This window comes from Leptidea sinapis, chromosome 46, assembly GCF_905404315.1.
Source record: "Leptidea sinapis chromosome 46, ilLepSina1.1, whole genome shotgun sequence".
In the NCBI taxonomy this organism is placed as follows: Eukaryota; Metazoa; Arthropoda; class Insecta; order Lepidoptera; family Pieridae; genus Leptidea; species Leptidea sinapis.
In genome coordinates this window covers 3,962,349-3,980,563 of record NC_066310.1, presented here as the reverse complement: position 1 = coordinate 3,980,563, position 18,215 = coordinate 3,962,349, and the positions used below count along the sequence as shown (strand labels likewise).

General features: G+C 35.2%; 1 protein-coding gene across 1 annotated transcript in view; it reads right to left on the bottom strand.

Annotated features, from left to right (window-relative positions):
• LOC126977997 (neuronal growth regulator 1-like) overlaps window positions 1-18,215 on the bottom strand; it is a 477,303-nt gene that overhangs the window by 5,784 nt on the left and 453,304 nt on the right. The gene's annotated exons all lie outside the window — the stretch shown is intronic.

Sequence of the window (18,215 nt, the reverse complement as noted above, 5' to 3'; positions counted from 1 at the left end):
GGCGCTTTATTATATTAAGCCATACACTCGACCAATCAACTTATTCAAATATAACTTCGTTACGCACTACGTCAATTATACATTATTGAACTGTCAAACACTTGTACCTAATTCTGTTTAGATAGGCCGAATATAAATCTTTGAGAATATAAAATTGCTCTTTTAAAAATTATATAAAATATATTAAAAGTACTTGAAATGAAAAATATAACAAATATAAAGATTACATTTGTCTTTCTGATTCTATCTGAACTTATTAGGTTAGACAGGCTGATCCTAAGCGAGCTCGAAACCTGCACTTTGTTTAGTATAACATACGAAGGCTGAGATCTAAAGAGCGTACTTAAACTTTACTCAGACTTTACTTATGTAAAACTCAGGTGAGTGTCGGCTAAGCATAATCTTTGATTTCGTTTTTATGGTCATTGTACAGCTGAAATTATGCTGAGATTAATCTAAGAGAGCCCAATGCAAATGTCAAGTTCGCGTTTTATTACACACCAGGGAGGCTCCATTGCACTGGATGCCGGCTAGATTAGGGGCTCCACAACGGTGCCGTGAAGCAGTAATGTGTAAGCATTACTGTGTTTCGGTCTGAAGGGTTCCGTAGCTGGTGAAGTTACTGAGCAAATGAGATTTAACATCTTATGTCTCAAGGTGACGAGCGCAATTATAGTGCCGCTTAGAATTTTTGGGGTTTTTCAAGAATCCTGAGCGGTACTGCATTGTTATGGGCAGGGCGTATCAATTACCATCAGCTGAATGTCCTGCTCGTCTCGTTCCTTACTGTCATATAAAATGATATCAATGGTACCTAAGTACCTACATTTAGGTACATAATATAACGCATATAGAAAATTTATTGAATTAGCAGCAATTTTGCGGAAATACATAATTATCCAAATATTGTAAATCTTAAGTGTGCTAAGATTTCTCTTCAATAACGTCAAATAATAATGTCGAAATGATTAATGAGAAATCATAGCTGAATTTACATCTAAGAAAACTCACATTTGGATAAGGCATATAAGCATAATATAGCCTTTTCATTCGTCATTATTATCCTTCATAACAAAAACAAACCGCTATAATTAAGGTCTCAACGCCTGAACTTCAGTCCCATAGCCGCCCTTGGCTTAAAGTGCCCTTTTACCTTTTGCATGCCCTCATAAATTTCCCTGCCACTGACAATAGGCCGACAATTACAATATGTCTTGTGGGCGACCATGGCTTATACATCTTTATATAAATTCATCTTAAGGATGTTTTCCAAATAGAACTTCCAAAGAGGTTCCTTTGTCCGGCCTCCCTTTTGATATGAGTTACGACATCTTATTTGTTGAAGATGCCGCCTAAACGCCCCAACCCAAAAATGTAGTTTATCCAACATATTATACTGCCAAGCATTTGCTCTGTGATTTTGCTTTTTATAAATAAACGTGGTTTGACTACTCATCCTATCTATAGTAATATTATAAAGAGTACAGCCTTGTGTTCTTGCGTTGTGTTATAAGGGGTATTAAATCACACGAGACGAAGCCGAGTGTAATAATATTATCACATGAGTGTTTTAATACCTAATTATCAACAGTTGCATACATGACTTTATCTACACCCATAGTATGAATCCTCTATAAAAGATGCTGAAACAGTTAGCTTACTGCTAACATAAAAAAGCCAGTCCTAGTAACCACAATATCATCCAAAGGAGTGTTATTATGAAAACGGATTAAAACACTCGTTTGGATAATGTAATGGTTATAAGGACATAGGTGTTTTAATGTTGGCAATAAGCTAACTGTTTTAGAATCTTTAATAGAGGACTTAAAGCATGGGTGTAGATACAATAAATTAATTCTTTCACCAGTTCAATGCAACATCAAATTCAAGTATTTAATTTTTTATTATTTCAATTATTAAAATCTGATATGACTCGTTCTTCAAAACCACCACCCATTTGAAAATTTATACTTGAGACCTGTAGAAGAACGGGCGCATAAAACTTAGCAGGTTTCTTTTTTAAATTTCGTTACAATACTATTTAAATAGCTTGAATTCTCAATCACTCGCAATCATTAACTGCGCTATGATTATATTAATCAAGTTTGTGGAAATAAAGGATTTGTCCGTAAGTGATCTTTAATATTTTTATTTAAAAAACTTTATAATTGAAAGTTTTTTAGATTTAGACCTTCCAATCTAGCTTTATGTCACGATTAAAATAATTTTAAACACCTACGTTTTCACAAAAAAAATTGAAAATTATCATTACTAATATCTAAAACACTTTCTTCAAATTGAGTACTCTCAAGAGAGACTTACTAGTCTCTCTCCCAACCGTAGACAGAAGATGAACACTCTTCTATGTACGGTTTTTGCTATACAAATATTTTGGCGTTGACAGTTGAAGGCAGATAACAAAAATACCATGGTGACTTAAGGTTAGTATTAAGACTATATAATGTATTTGCTTTTTAATGTTGCTGTTATGAAAAAAACTATGATTTTAATTTAATAAAAACGTTGAAAATTATCGACTTTTATTGATTTTTAGAATACTTAATTTAATGTTTCATAGGGCAGTATGGTTTTGTTAAGTGACTGTAAAGAAAATTGTATTTTCATATATAATTTGTTAATATTATTAGATCCAGTAAAAAACAGTACTAAGAGTTACAGTGTGTCCATATAGATTTGGAACGCAGCTCAGTCCAAACTGTAAATACGCGAGAAAGTTGTCAAACACATCGATTTGTTGAGTATTTCGCTTTATGTAAATAATTCTGTTTTATATTCATTCTGAAAGGTTCAAGCGAGGCGCGACTAAGTCCGACATATAGAATTATAAATCTTGTGTCCATCGATTTGAAAATTTGGTAACGGTTTGTATAGCTTATTACCAGACGTATTTTTTTTTATTCAAAATCACTATTATTGAAAGTCAAAAACTACCACCAAATCAAACTAGATTGCACCCGATCTTCTCAGGGCTCATAAGAAACTCATCGAGCTTTTTTTTTATAAATATATGAATTATGATGTAATATCGTCAATAAACATTTATAAATAAAGAGCCTGAGTGTATCCGCTCCATTTCCAGTCTGTGGTAACATTAATTTCGTAACACTTTTTTTTATCTATGATCATATATAGATATGATCATATATATATCATAGAAACACTAACTCCTAACTAACTGGAATGAGCTTCCTTGTGCAGTGTTTCCGGGACGATTCGACATGGGTACCTTCAAAAAAAGCGTGTACACCTTCATTCTGGTGTTGCGGGAGATTGTGGGCGGCGGTGATCACTTAACAACAGGTGACCCATACGCTCGTTTGTCGTCCTATTCCATTAAAAAAAAAAACTCGGCTCAACCGAGTAGTAGGCATAACACGTTTAGGTTTCTTCCTTCCTCGAGTTAACATTATGATTGACACCGTTTCTGGCAAATTCCTTAATCAGCAGAGATATTTTGTTTGTAAAAGTACCATTATTTTCATTAACTAACGCGTTTCTCCATTATTTTTGGAATATTATATGTTGAATATAGGGCGATAACGATCCTGTGATTCCTCTGGTGTTGCACGAAAATGTGGGCGGCGGTAACTTCAATAGCTGTCTGCGTTCAATTTATCGAAACGTTTTTTTTTATGGCCAAATGAAGGCAAACAAGCGTACGGGTCACCTGCTGTTATGTGATCACCGCCGCCCACATTCTCTTGCAACACCAGAGGAATCACAGGAGCGTTGCCGGCCTTTAAAGGAGGTGTACATATATTTTTTGAAGGTACCCATGTCGTATCGTCCCGGAAACACCACACAAGGAAGCTCATTTCACACCTTTGCATTACGTGGAAGAAAGCTCCTTGAAAACCGCACTGTGGAGGCCATATTCAGATGATGGGGATGATATCCTAATTCGCGGCGTATCGTGCGAAGGTGGAATCAGGTGTAACAGCTCTTCGAAACACTCCCCGTGTTAATTGCGATAGAAGACACACAATGAAGCGACGTCTCTACGCAACGCCAAGTGATCCTGCCATTCACAGAGCACTAGATCCCCGACAATTCGAGCTGCTATTGCCTTGCACGTAATGTTTGTTTGTTTCAAATGTTTGCGATGTATATGCTTAATTATTACAATTTGTTTGATTTTCTTTGTCACCAACGTTTGCTCGTCAATATAGTATAGATCGCTATTTATCTTTTAGGGGAAAATGCGATTCCACTAAGCTCGAGTACATATAAAGCCTCCGACTTATTCTCGTTTGGAATCACTTTCTCCCTCTTCAACAACATATACTAGCGTATAAACGAATAAAGCGTGCGAAAGACAAAAAACATCTCTAAAAGATTTTTTTTTAATGAAAATAAGGGAGGAGGCTCCTTTGCACAGGATGCCGGCTAGATTACGGGTACCACAACGCCGCCTATTTCTGCCGTGAAGCAGTAATGTGTAAGCATTATTGTGTTTCGGTCTGAAGGGCGCCGTAGTGAAATTGGGCAAATGAGACTTAACACCTTACGTCTCATTATGACGAGCGCAATTGTAGGGTCGGTCAGAATTTTTGGGGTTTTTCAAGAATCCTGAGCGGCACTGCATTGTTAAGGTCAGGTCGTATCAATTACCATCAGCTGAACGTCAAAATAACCATTTCAAAATTGTGGTCATTATTTTGATTATTATTGTTTTAGGCACATAGTTTGATAGACAGGTAGCCGTTGTGGCAGTAAAGTCCTCGAATGGCGACCACGTAGGTACCGGAAGACGTAGTGTTGGTAGGCCCCACACAAGATGGACCAAAGATCTGGTCAAGATCGGCGGAACAGGTTGGATGAAGGCAGCGCAGGACCGATCGTCGTGGAGATCTTTGGGCTAGGCTTTTGTTCAGCAGTGGACGTCTTTTTTTTATAAAAATAAAGGATGAGACGAGCAGGACGTTCAGCTGATGGTAATTGATACGCCCTGCCCATTACAATGCAGTGCCGCTTAGGATTCTTGAAAACGCCCAAAAATTCTGAGCAGCACTACAACTGCGCTCGTCACCTTGAGACATGAGATGTTAAGTCTCATTTGCCCAGAAATTTCACTAGCTATGGCGCCCTTCAGACACACATTACAGCTTCACGGCAGAAATAGGCGCCGTTGTGGCACTCATAATCTAGCCGGCACCCTGTGCAAAGGAGCCTTCCACTGGTAAGGTCTCCCGGCTGATTTGTCATGACTTAACGAGAAAAGTTATCTCAAAGTTAATTATACTCATGTGATGTGAAATCAGCTCATGTAGAAACCAAAAAATGGTTTTAACTTGAATTATCAAGTAAATAGAAAGCTGCGAAATTAGTAAGAACTAAGCATATAAGTTGAATAACTGTTTAACGTTGCGAATCTTATTTAAACAGACGTGGAGACAAAGCGACGCCTGTGTTTGTGTAGCGCCTTGTATTCAAGTCACGTACGAAGGCAATACGGTTCTACTTGCTGTATGTTCAATTATGTTGTTATTCAACACTTACTTACTAATTCGTTAAATAAAATATGAAATTAAACGGGCCATCTATCAAATCATATATCAATTTATGTTTTTAAAGTGATAACCCTCACTTCTGTGATTAATTGGACGTAATTCCTGAAAAGCGTTTCAAGCCATAAACATCACATTTTAAGGAATTCGCGTTTAAAGTTTAACAAATGTTAGTGTATTCCATACATGTGCGTTGGGTTACTAAGTCGTGATTTCATTTAAATAGTGACAGTAGGACTGCCATTTTTTGTCACTCTGTTAATATGAATCATGTGACCAGTTTTGTGTTTATTTTGACATGATTGTGGTTTGAAACGTTTTTCTGGAATTACATCCAATTAGACAAATATAATTTTATGAACGATGCAGGACTCGAAGCGAGCCAACCGTTCGAGTGACGTATCGTTGATAAAATCTTGTATGCTTTGTTCAACTCTCAGGTTGTGGCTTCATCTACAGGATGTAAAAACATAACAAATTGTTTAGACTTGCAAGAGCGACATCTCAAGTTATCAGTCCTAATATGCAAATATTGGGGTTGAGCAGTTTATCAACTGTAAAGTACATCCTAAATAGCGCGAATAGCCCTCTTCTGCAGCACAAATATTCTATTAATATCGGAAGCGTTGCCCCATAGCAATATACCATAGGACATAATACTATGGAAATAACTAAAGTATACTAGTCGCGCCGTATCTATGTCAGTTAATTGTCTTCTCTTCTTAAACACGATTGCTGAAGAACTAAGTCTGTTTGCCAATCCTTCTTTGCTCTCAATAGTGATTTTCATTATTATAACACTAGAAATAAGTGATAGCTTGTAACTAATTCTAGTAGGCTTCATAAGATACATAAAAGCTTTAAGGGTAAATGTATACACTTTTATAATAAAGTCCCAGCCACTGTTCAGGCATTATCTATGAATAAATTTAAATGTTTTTTAAAAAATGGCTCTGTCATAAATCCTATTACTCCACAGCTGAATATCTAAGTGATCGGACAGCCTGGGACTAGATTATATATTTTATAGCGATAGAAATGACTGTACAATATTGTATATTTTTATTGAAAAGAGCGCAAAAAAAGAATGCTGGGAGAGTTTCTTGCGCCGCTTCTTCTATCTCAAAGCGCCATTTGTTTCCGAAGCGGTAGTAGTATCTAGTATATAAGAAATGACATCAAAAATAATTCTAAAGGAATCAATTTTGAGAAAATCAATTCCTTTTATGCCTTCAATATGAAATTAAAATACAGTATAAAATTACAATACCTTGTGTTTTGCTAAAAAAAAGTCGGGGTTGTATAATATCGTTTTCGAGGAGTTATTTAATATGTCGGTTGACGCCGCGTTGTTTCCCGCTTAATAAATTCAATATCAGAGAATACAGAACGTGTTTGAAAAGTTATCAACGCGGTGTCAACCTTTTGAATTTAAAACAACAACGGACTGATACCTGAATATTTTATGTCGGTGTTTGCGTTAAAATAATTATTAACGATGAAACGATGTTTTTAAAATATGTTTGAAAATAATCAAACTTTTGTAGCTGCAAAAGTAGAATTGTGCATTCCAAAAAGGCCCCCACGCGTTTAAGAAAAACGCGATAACATATTTAAAAAAATAACTTAGTGTTACATATCTTGTCCAGTACAATTGTATGGAACCCTTTTCAATATATCAGAATATATCTTCATGTACTAAATGCCTAAAACCACCTCCAGGCGATTTCTCTCTGTCTTTTTTCAAAATTGATTCCTTTAAAATACTTTTTGATGTCAACTAAACTTTTTGATCTAAATTGTGATTTTTATTGCTATAACATTAGAACTATGGAATTGCTCAATATATACGTAATTATAGCTTTAAGTATAAATTGTAAACACTTTAATAAGAAAGTTCCAGGTGCTATTCAAGCGTTATCTAAAAATAAATATAGAAGTTTGGGACTTTATTATGATTATTTGGAACAATAGCGAATACATAGTTACTACATTTTTTTTATGAAAATAAGGGACGAGATGAGCAAGACGTTCAGCTAATAGTAATTGATACGCCCTGACCATTACAATGCAGAGCCGTTCAGGATTTTTTAAAAACCCAACAATTCTGAGCGGCGATAAAATTGCGCTCGTCACCTTGAGACATAAGATCATTTGCCCGGTAATTTCACTAGCTACAGCGCCCTACAGATCGAAACACAATAATGTTTACACAAAATTGCTTCATGGCAGAAATAGGCGCCGTTGTGGTACCCATAATCGTGCAGCTCCTTGCCTTCCACTGTTATATATAAATTTTGTTAATTCTCATAACCGGCTTGATTCTTGAAGCGTTGCGTAGAGATGTGACGAAAACCATCAAACTAAGAGACAAAATGAAGTAAATAATATTTCGAAGAAATAGCAAAGTGGACTTAAGGTTACAGACACAATAGATAAGCCAGTACAATCCATATTTAAAGATTTACATGACACTCTTAAACCTGCTTGAAATAAGGGCCCTCATAAGGAATTCGTTTTTTATAAAAATTGAACCAACATGACATCATTTGCGATAGTCTCTTCTGGCGTTCTGATGTCCATGGGTGGTTTCTAACCACTTCGTTTGCGCCCTCTTTTATAAGATAAATCTTGATTTTTTTAAATGAAAATAAGAGTTGAGACGAGCAGGACGTTCACATGATGGTATGGGATACGCCCTGCCCATTACAATGCAGCGCTGCTCAGGATTCTTGAAATAATCAAGCCCTTCGGATCCAAACACAGTAATGTTTACACATTACTGCTTTACTACACATTACTGCACGGCAGAAATAGGCGCCATTGTGGTCCCCATAATCTAGCAGGAATCCTGTGCAAAGGAACCTCCCTGGTAAGTCATCCAGTTCAAATTCAAATTCAAATATTTTTATTCAAAATAGGATGTGACATCACTTATTGAAAGTCAAAAACTACCACCCATTCCAAAATGAATGCCTCAGACCTGAGAAGAATGGGCGCAACAAACTCAGCGGGCTTTTTCTTTTTCATCGAAAAAATATGTTTACAAAGTAATATTGTACAATTAAACTTATTATTTAATAACCTGAGGGCGGTTACTCCATTCCCAATCTGTGGTATCATTAAGAAAGTCATTTATGTTATAGTAACCTTTACCACACAAACGATTTTTAACAATTCTTTTGAATAACGTAATATATATGAACATTTTACGGGATCTTGTTGTAAAAGCATATACATCGCCCCACAAAAGACTTACTAACTCGACTTAGCCGAGTAGTAGGCATCATAAGTTTATGTCTGTTCCCGGTGTTAACATTATGGTTATGACAGTTTCTGGCAAATTCACTTATGTGTCTATGAACATACATTACATTATCAAGAATATATTGAGAAGCAACAGTCAAGTTAATTCTTTGAATTTTGCTCTCAATGATTCTTTAGGATCTAGGTTATAAATAGCGCGAATAGCCCTCTTCTGCAGCACAAATATTGTATTAATATTGGCAGCGTTGCCCCATAGCAATATACCATATTTATTTATTTATTAGGAAGCCAACGTGCATACAACTGTCTTAATCTATAGATACATTTAAAAATTCTTTTATAATGTTGTATACTCCACTTACAGGCTAACTCGACATGCTTAATAGTATTATATACATCCTTTGTTAAACTAAAACTTTTGAAAACAATTTTTGAAAAAATTTTACAAATTATACAAGCAAAAGGCTGATACAAAAAAAATAACTATGTTCTTACTTATTAACCAAGAAAAACTAAAGAATAAAACAATAACTACGAACAATGACTAACCATCTTGCAGTACTTTCATAATTTTTTTCACTTCTTTCTTAAAACATGGGAGAGAGTGCTGAAAAATATCTATACCAGCTCTTTTAACCAAGTTGCAAGATCTGCCTAGGTTCGATCCAGTTAATCTAGGCCTGAACGTTAGTTTTTTGATAACATGTGACCTAGCATTACGCTTTGGTACCGCCAATTGAACCATAGGACATAATACTATGGAAATAATTAAAGTATACAAGTCCCGCCATATGTATGTCAGTTAATTGTCTAATCTTTTAACCGCGTATGCTGCAGAACTTTATTGTATATTGAAAATATCTCATACCAAATGCTATATAACCATAAAATAACATCAATAATATTTTTACGTATAATTTTAGCTTGCAAAGCACTTCATAAACACATCTATATAACGCTATTTCCAGTAGAAATTCTCTCGAAAGGATGAAAGTACATCAATTTGCTTTAAAGGCAAAGTAAACAAGGAGAGAGTCTCAGTCCACCCGATGCTTTCAGGTTTCTGCTAATGGACGTGCTCACCCTAAAAATTGTTGTCGTTTTAACAGCTACAAAAATAATCTTTGAAGTAAATAAAGGAGTTGATATTAAGTATTTCGTCTTGCATTGGAAACAAAATGTTTAGTAGGTAAAGACTTTTAATATAAATTGATTGATTGATTGTTTGGTGTAAAATTACATTGTTTATAAATACACATTTATTTTAAATCAAAATACGGGACGAGACTAGCAGGACGTTCAGATGATGGTAATTGATACGCCCTGCCCATTACAATGCACTGCCACACAGGATTCTTGAAGAGCCCAAAAATTCCGAGCGGTACTACAATTGCGCTCGTCACCTTGAGACATAAGATGTTAAGTCTCATTTGCCCAGTAATTTCACTAGCTACAACGCCCTTCAAACCGAAACACAGTAATGTTTACACATTACTGCTTCACGGTAGAAATGGGCGCTGTTGTGGTATCTACCCATAATCTAGCCGGCATCCTGTGTAAAGGAGCCCTCCAATGGTGAAAATATTAATCAAGGCTTTGATAATTTTATATTAAACTAACTGACTCGACACACGTTGTTCTGTAAATAATAAACAAAATACTGTTATTTTATGAATATTGTTAATAATATTTCATAACATCAAGAATTATTTCGTAAAATATGCTCACTGTTGTTATAATGAAATTGTTACACAGCAGTCAACTGTCAAACCGTGCGTGAATAAATTCTCTCTTAGAAAATATGTCTATACAAAACAAATATTGGAAAAAAATACAATTATGGGTCCCAAATCGAAATAACTCCGTGAAGTAATTAATCTCCCATTAAAATCTCCTCATTAGTTTAGGAGTTCACTTATAGAGTTATTATTATATTATACTAGTTGACCCGATGGATGTTGTTCTGTATATAATAAATGAAATAATGTTTTTTATTAATTTGTCAATAATGTTTCATATCATCAAGAATGATTTCGTAAAATATATAAGCCTGTTGTGGTATTGAAATTGTTTCACAGCAGAACTGTCAAACCGTGCGTCAATAAATTCTCTCATAGAAAATATGTCCATACATAACAAATATCGGATGACGGGGGACATATCAAAGGAAAAACAAATTTGTTGTTTTTATTTAATTCCCAACACTTTCATATTTATTCACCTTTTAAACCTTCCTTTTTGATTTCCACAAATAATTCAAGACCAAAATTAGCTAAATTGGTCTAGCCGTTCTCGAGTTTTAGCGAGACTAACGAACAGCAATTCATTTATATATATATATATATATATATATATATAGATATAATATGAAAATTTAAAATACGTTCACAAAATCCTCTTCTCTCTCAGAGCGCCATTTGTTTCCGAAGCGGTAGTAGTATCTAGTATATTAGAAATGAAACCAGAAATAATTCTAAAGGAATCAATTTTGAGAAAATAAATGCCTTTTATGCCTTTATGTTATTTTGAGCAACTTCATCAAACTCGTAACCAAGTTTGATAAAGATTTGGTATGTTATAAGTGTCGACAACGGTCCAACCTATAGCGACAGTAACACTTTTTATGCCATGAGAATATAAAAGAAACATAACTGTAATTAACGTATAATATAATGTAGAATATTAATACTTGTAAGATATGCACGCGGTTTTTTTCAACTCTCGGTACTAATAGGGTAGGGAGAAGTTCATTCCGTTTGACCTAAATACATACATTAAACCGGAACGTTCTACTTTTTATGGTAAGTAATAAATAGTAAATGAATATCACACGATATAAGTTATTAATATAATTAAATGATGTTTTATTAAAATAATAGAGTTAAAATTGTAGACTCTGCCTACAACTTCTTCCTTCTTAAATAATGGTATTGCACTTAATGGAAAAATAAAAAAATTGCAACAGCAAAGATCTAATCTTATGGTTCTCAGTCAGCGAAACTCTCTAAGAAAAAAGTGATTAACTCGATTATATGAAACGTGCAGTCATTGATAGATTGGCAGATGACGGCTTTACGGCCTTATTCAATACCCTATCTATCCTTAGTTTAACTTACTAGAGGTGACAAATCTATCCTTTTCGCTTACTTACATTTCAATAACCTTTCGACAGATAGCGTTGGACTATAACTAATAATATAACTATATTGGACATAACTATGGATAGATAAGATCTTGTCATTAAACGGTAATAGCAATAAATCCGTAACTAGATATACGTTATTGACAACGGCCGTAAATCCTGTAAAAAACGCAGATAGCCGAAATGTTCTGTTCGCTTTCAAACTTAGCCGGATTATACTTTGTCGCCCTATTGTAATTACTATTTCAAACTTACGAGTATGTCAAAGTCTTAGACATTCCCGCCTCTTATTATATAGTATCCTCTTTATTTTCAGTGTTCAATATAACCGATATAGAAGATGGGAGAGCTGCAACAGACTGTATAACTATTATACTATCTATTATCTCTCTCTAAAATATCAAATTGACATAATTTTTAACATATTATTTATATTCATAGACGAGGAGTATAATATGAATATGCAGAATGTTATCGACACATTATGTAGATACCATTAAGGCTCATTCAATTTGCTTCAAAACAGTGTAACTGCAATACCGGATTATGCATTTTTATGCCCTAAGCGCATCATTCCTATGAACCCCTTGTCAACTAGGAACCCCACTAACCAGTATCGGTCTTTAAAGGGGATAGACTCTACCTTAGAATCAGGGGCTTACATATCATATAGGCAATTAAACAGTGCCTACCTCGTTATAAACCTAAATAAATATAGCACTAGTGTTCAAGTTAATTTAGATTAATTTGGTTCCGTTATTCTATAAATAAACTTCTGTTTAACACCCACTCATAAAAAATTTCCTCACGCTAGATACTTAATACCTACGGTGAGGAGATCATATTCCAAAGCTCAATTACGAGTAGTTAGATCCACAGTGCCTACCTTACTAGAAAACCAATGCACGCCTCTGAACTTAGAATATTAACGAAAGACGAATTAGATTTGTGGAGTAGGTGTTACTGTGAAATAAGACATATTTAACATATTTATTGAAATGCAAATCGCGACAGTACTTTTTCTTATATAAAAGGGCGCAGTCGGCCACGGGGCTTACTTCCCATATGTGGTGAGACATTCACAACACCAGAGGTCAAGAGATGCGTTGCCGGCCTTAAAAGTGAGAGTATGCTATAAGCCCTCGAGACGTGATGCTTAAGCAATTGCCGAATTTATGGGCTAAGCCGGAACTGTGTTGCTAGCGAACTAAGACTTAAACAATGTCAACACAATTATTATCTTACGGAGACTAAGTCTTGGTTCCTCCCCCTGTAAATTAATAAAATCCGCGGCATTCGAACGTTTCTACACCAGTGGAATGGGTACCACAACGGCGCCCATTTCTGCCGTGAAGCAGTAATGTGTAAGCATTATTGTGTTTCGATCGAAAGGGTGCCGTAGCTAGTGAAATTACTGGGCAAATGAGACTTAACATCTTATGTCTCAAGGTGACGAGTAGGTTGTAGTGCCGCTCAAAATTTTTGGGTTTCTCAAGACTCCTGAGCTGGCAGGGCGTATCAGTTACCATCAGCTCATCGTCCTGCTCAACTCGTGCCTTACTGTCATAAAAAAAATTCCATCTCGCCATACAAATTCCGAGTAATCCCATGACGATATTAATTAATTAAAACTTCAAATACAAACAGGTCGTATTGTTAATTATACAAAATAAATAACAACGAACTATTTCTAAATTCAAACTAATTTTATAATTAGTTCAATTTAATTTGTACTTGGCCTATATTCAATTTCGGCTCGGTTCGTTAATTTAAGTGGTTCAAATGGGCTTGGCGTTTTGTGTCGAAGAATGCTGTAAGGAGGAATTTCTTTATCGCAAGCATAGGCTTACCATCTCGTACGTACTATTGTTGAAGGTATAACGTTTCTGTTTTTAGCATGGTGGAAATTTTGGATTCGAAATCAAATATTTATTATTATTTTTTTTTATGGAGGACAAACGAGCGTACGGGTCACCTGGTGTTAAGTGATCACCGCCGCCCACATTCTCTTGCAACACCAGAGGAATCACAAGATAGATGGAACCTTTAAGGAAGGTGTACGCGCTTTTTTGAAGGTACCCACGTCGTATCGTCCCGGAAACACCGCACAAGGAAGCTCATTCCACAGCATTGTACTACACAAGGGAGAAAGCTCCTTGAAAACCGCACTGTGGAGGACCGCCACACATCCAGATGGTGGGGATGATATGTTAACTTGTGGCGTGTCGTGCGAAGGTGGAATTCGGCGGCAGGAATCAGGTTAAACAGCTCTTCGGAACACTCCCTGTGATAAATGCGGTAGAAGACATACAATGTAGCGACGTCTCTACGCAACGCCAAGTGATCCAGCCGTTCACAGAGCACTGAGTCCCCGACAATTCGAGCTGCTCTACGTTGCACGCGGTCAAATGGATCGAGCAGATACTGGGGTGCTCCAGACCAGGGATGACAGCAATACTCCGGACCTGCGCTTTGTAGAGCGCTAGAATGTGGGCCGGCTTGAAGTATTGCCGTGCTCTATTGATGACGCCCCGCTTCTTCGAAGCCAATTTGGCTTTACCCTCCAGATGGCCACGGAATTGGCAATCGCTCGAGATTTCGAGACCCAGTATTCCGATACTAGGCGCGGCTTTAAGAGAAGTTTTCTCGAAGAGCGGTGATACGACAAATGGGTTTTTTTTGTTGTAATAGCCCTAATAGTATGACATTACTGGTGTCAGTTGAAACATACATGAATTATACTTTAATTTGTGTTATTTAATTAGTGAAATAAAAGTTTTTTCGACACTAGTAGGTGTCTACCGACACTATAGATAGAAATTCAAAAATCTGTCTTCATCGACACGAAATACAATTCATCACTACATAATAATTATAAAACAAAGTCCTCCGCCACGTCTGACTGTCTGTCTGTTCCCAATAAAGTCCAGTACTACTGCACAGATTTTCATACTCTTTATACCAATGGATAGCGTGGTTCTCGAGGAAGGTTTTAGCTTATAATTTGTTAAGTTTTTGTATATATTAACGATAGTTGGAGGTGTCGGAAAAATAAGCCGTCTGGGAGCTTTCAACGAAAACGCTGTCTAAACCCTTTGAGATATAACAAAATAATGTATGGTGGAACTGTGTATCTTATATGGGTCTATAGAAAAGTCCGTGATGATATATGTCTATCTCTTAAGGATAGCATACTATATCCATTTCAATACTTTATCAAATTAGCTATTATCAATTTTAAAGCTGTTTACACAAATACGATATTAATCCTCATAATTTTTTTATTACAACATATCATTAAAACATATAGAAATACGTTTTCGTTTCATTTTTACTCATTAACTTTGGTAAGTTACTCATTTCTGATGGCTTTAGACGACATTGTTCCCGAATACTCACTTTCTTTTTTTTCTATCGACAGAACAACGTTTGTCAAGTCAGCTAGTATGTAATAAAATAAGAAAGAAAGAAATATATTTATTTGTAACAAACAATATTTACATAATAACAAAATTATAAATTGGAGTGTTTGTCACAAATTGGTCACACTTCAGCATAATGCTGATTACTGTCGCAACCAGCGCTGATCTTCCAGTGGGACCACTAAATGACGCCATGACGAATGACATATAATAAACTAAAAGTATATATTGAAGAAATAAGATCTTTAATAATATTGTCAATTTATGTAGCGTTTATAGTGTAATAACACTTTAAGAAATAAACTGATCGGTAAACAATAAGGTAATCTAACGAACAAACAAGACTCCGGAGATTCTATAATCGTATGAAAAAAAATATAATAGGTGTCGTTGAAATAAAACGTAGGCCTGAATACCCAAATACCCAAACACGTACATCGCAGACGATATCCGCCGTCATATAAACGGAATTGCCTCAAAAACTGCTTATACAAGCATCCTTTTTATTTCAACTGTTCACTATTACGTGGTATTATCAAAAGTGAGTTTTTTCAGACGTTCACCATGAAAAATCATTGCTGTGTGTAAATTAAATTGTAGTATTGATTATTTTGAATTGTTTAAAATAAAATTAAAGTATTTTTATTCAAAATAGGATTCGAAATCACTTATCGAACGTCAGATACTAGCACCCATTCAAAAAAGACTGCCTCAGACCTGAGAAGAACGGGCCAAAGAATCTCAGCGGGCTTATTTTTTAAATAAGATAATATGGATTACAATGTAATATTGTACAATAAACATTTATAATTAAAGAGCCCGAGGGTGTTCGCTTCATTCCCAGTCTGTAATCATTAAAAAATCGTTTATTTTTGTCATGCAAACGTTTTCTAACAATTCTTTTAAATTTTCTGGGATCATATTGTAAAAGCATATGCATCGCCCAATAAAAGACGTACTAACTTGACTTAACCGAGTAATAGGCATAACAAAGTTTATTTTAGTAAGCTCTAAGCAGCAAAATATATTTGCAATATATGCTTGGCGCTATAATACCGTCCTTAAGTCCTTAATATAAAAAAACATTATTTTAATCTCCCTTACGTGGGTGCTACTCACCTACGAGTTCTGAATGGCTACGACTCGGCGTAGGGCAAGTAGTGCCTACGCTAGCACGCGACTACTATAGCTCACTTATAGGTTGCTCCAAAATGATATTTTGGAAAATTTTGTTTTTTAGACAATTATGTATTTTTTTCAATTTACTTTTTAAAAATTACTGCTTAGTATGAGTGGCTAAGTAAGTAAGATTTTTGTACTTTAAGTTTCTGTCGCAGCGCGAAAGCGAAAGTAAAGCTTGAAGAAACTCTCAAATTACAATCTCAAATATCATCATCGCGTTTTTTTATGTCAGAATATCAACGGACAAGCAATAGGGCTCATTTCGATGTGAATTATTATTAATAAAAGTGATCACTTCTACCGATCACACCGTTATTAATTCGTAGAATTCGCACTTGATGATCGTAACACCTATAAAATTGGGATCGTGTCCCTATGGGAGTTTATCATTCCTTCCCACCACTCGTCATATTTGATTTGGTAGGGCACCTTTTTAATAGTTTTACCTTTTTTCGCGCGCTAGGGTAAAATATCCGATTTAATGTTTAAGTTGCGGACCCACACCGTCACGCAAATTCGACACCCTGATGTTACCATGAGCCTTCAGCTACCATGAGCCTCTCGTAACTTATATGTCTATTGAGTTAAAACTTAAAACCAATAAAAAGTAAGAAAAAAAAATATTTCGCACTGTATAAAAATAATTTAATGATAGTTAAATAAATGTTATTTAACTAAATTGTGGCATTATAATATTTTGATTGTTTATATTTAATCTCAAAATATTGAACCAGTGTATCAGCTTCGACTGGAGACAATCTTCTATACCCATCAGAAGAGTAGTAAGGCAAGGGGAATTATGAAAAAAAAAATTGACCAATCAGAACGCTCGATGTCTCACACTGCCAACTTCATTTGTAATATACCTAAATTTATTATAATATCACTATATAATATTGACATATAATATATATTATTGACACACTTTTTTTTACACAAATTATCATATATAGCCCCAAATTAAGCATATATAGCCTGTGTTATGGGTTACAAGACAACGATATATTTAATACAATATACTTACTTAAACATACATAAATTCAAATAAACATACATATAAACATACATAAATTCATTTAAACATCCATGACTCGGAAACAAACATCCAAATTCATCATATAAATGCTTGCATCTACCGCGATTCGAACCCGGGACCTCTAGCTTAGTAGGTAGGATCGCTATACACTCGGCTATACAGGGCTATAGTGCTTTAGGGCTATAGGGCTTTAATCAGGCCATTCAATTGTAAGAAATTAAATCGATTGACAATCTACCGTTTAATTACAATATCACTAGTGAAATTGTAATATCAAGACTTTGACAATATACCTACGACATAGACATAACAAAAAGTCAATATTTGAGGCAATTTCGGGTTTCGTCCAAAGTCTAAAGTTAACTCGCTGGCAAGTGGAAGGCTCGCATGCTGAATAATTCCGCCCGAACACTTATGAATATTTTATTCTGCATTGTGAGAGCGTTTTAGCAAAGCCGCTATTTCTGCTATCTTAGAACTTCTAAATGCTGCGGTAATTTAACTTTACTGCTCGCCTTTTTTGGAGCACGGAATGTCTTAGGTTTGAGTTTTTAATGTTGACTGGAATCTTGCGTCTATTTTGCTTTCGATTTTATTTTAGAAATATATTTTTGATTGTCAGGTGAGGTTGAAAATAA